Here is a 1798-nt window from a genome sequence, read left to right as displayed (position 1 = left end):
GGTGGCCCTATAGGTGACTGTGGTGATCAGCCCAAAATATGGCCAGAGGAGGAGAGACGCCATGGCCTGCACCTCTCACTGTTGCCCAGATGAAAAAAAAAAGTTGAAAAAGTTTAATTGTGGTCACTGAGCTTTTCTTGAAATGGTTCATAGATCATTAAATGGTCCATCACAGAGACTTATTGGGTATCACTTTGACCTTGCAGCATGGGGGTCCCAAATCTCAGCTAGGACTCTATCCACATGTAGTTTATATGTTCTCAATGTGATAGATAGGTTTACTACCTCCTACCAAAAACATACTAGTGCGTTATGTGTCTTTCCCCAAGCCCAAGACTATGGCGGGGCCATTAGATTGTAAGCTCCTTTGAATAACATGAAGACACTGGTGCCGTATAGGCGAATCATCAAAATCTCCAGGTTGTTCCTTGGAGAGCGGACACCTGTTCCCAAAATGTTGGGGTTATTTATGTGTCTGATGTCTCCATTGGTGCAGAAGATGATGAAAAGGTTTGAGGCTCAATCTCATCACCTGGAAAAGCAAAAACCCCAATAATGTGATGGAAAATTGGGGTAAAGTTGACCCCACACTGAACCCGTCATCTCTTCCCTAGCAGACCCCTGAGCCCGGGACCACTTCTGAGCATTGAGCCCAGAGTTCCCTACCTCTGTGTGCCCGCTCCGTCCTGCCCCAGGGTGGGCTCCCGCTGCTCCTGGATGGGGTCTGAGCTTCACTTCCCACCAGCGTTGGAGATTAGTCGAGGTCACACCTTTGATATCTGTAGAACGAGAGAAGGGAGAGCGGGGGTCAGTCACAGCGATCCCCCTTCCCCAAATATTTCCCACCAGTTTGGTCCGGAGATTTGGGCACACGCGTGTTGTCAGAGTCAGGTTACACGTGGTGTGTAAGTCAAGCTGGGACCCCCTCCCCCTCTCCCAGCGTGCAGCTGCTGCGTCGATGGGCTGTATGCCTATATATATATTTATGAACATATATAACATGCGATGTGTGCAGGCTGGGCACGGGGTGCAGGAATGGTCGTCTGACCAGGGCGATGATCCGCAGGTGGCACATTTATGGAACTATATGATGATCACATGATGGTGCCGGATGGAAAGGCAATCAGGTCTATGTATGTCACCGGTGATGGATTGGCTTTACAATGGTGAATTATCCGCTGATTGAGCACAGAATGGCTTCAATTACCAGCATAACTACAGGGTCAAGGGCTTGCCCAAGGAGCTGACAGTCACATCTGTGCAAATATCTTTTGATAATAGATAATAGTCACGTGTGTAGGGGATACCCAAACCATGGAACATACGGCACTCTGCTATGACAGCTCCATCCCAAAGAGACAGACGGGGATGGAGGCAGAGGTGAGACAGGCAGGGGTGAAGAGACAGACGGGCCCTATAGAATCAGACTCACCTGCACTCCTTCTTCTTTATATTGAGGATGAGGATGGAGAAGGCGCCAGCTTTGTTTTGTAGTCTCAGAGCCCCCCGAGGAGATGGCAGATGGGTGAGAGGCCCCCATTCCCAGCCTCCATCCCCAGCCCCCCATCCTCAGCTCTCATCCTCTCCTCCCTCCATCACAGACTGCTCTGAGTTCTACCAGCTCAGCATCCGCCCAAACTGCAGTGCAGAGACTGCGCCCTGCCAGGGGGAGACATGCAGCCTTACCGGAGAGCTGGCCCACCCCACTGATATCACATGTGCATGACCATAATACATGGAGGATAATCCCCATCATCTCTGATATCACATGTGTATTACCATAATACATGGAGGATAA

The 1798-nt window shown here is 50.2% G+C and overlaps 1 protein-coding gene across 1 annotated transcript in view; it reads right to left on the bottom strand.

Moving 5' to 3' along the window:
* The window catches only part of LOC140330456 (alanine aminotransferase 2-like), a 34736-nt gene extending 33188 nt beyond the window's left edge, over positions 1-1548 (bottom strand). The window contains exons 1-2 of the mRNA XM_072410594.1: positions 1433-1548; positions 667-779 (exon numbers count right to left, since the gene is read on the bottom strand). The gene's annotated coding sequence lies outside the window, so the exon portion shown is untranslated. The remainder of the gene's footprint in view (positions 1-666; positions 780-1432) is intronic.
* Between the last annotated feature and the right edge of the window lie 250 nt (positions 1549-1798).

This window comes from Pyxicephalus adspersus, chromosome 5 (assembly GCF_032062135.1).
Source record: "Pyxicephalus adspersus chromosome 5, UCB_Pads_2.0, whole genome shotgun sequence".
NCBI lineage: Eukaryota > Metazoa > Chordata > Amphibia > Anura > Pyxicephalidae > Pyxicephalus > Pyxicephalus adspersus.
The sequence above is the reverse complement of the archived record's forward strand: the minus strand, read 5'-3'. Positions and strand labels throughout refer to the sequence as shown.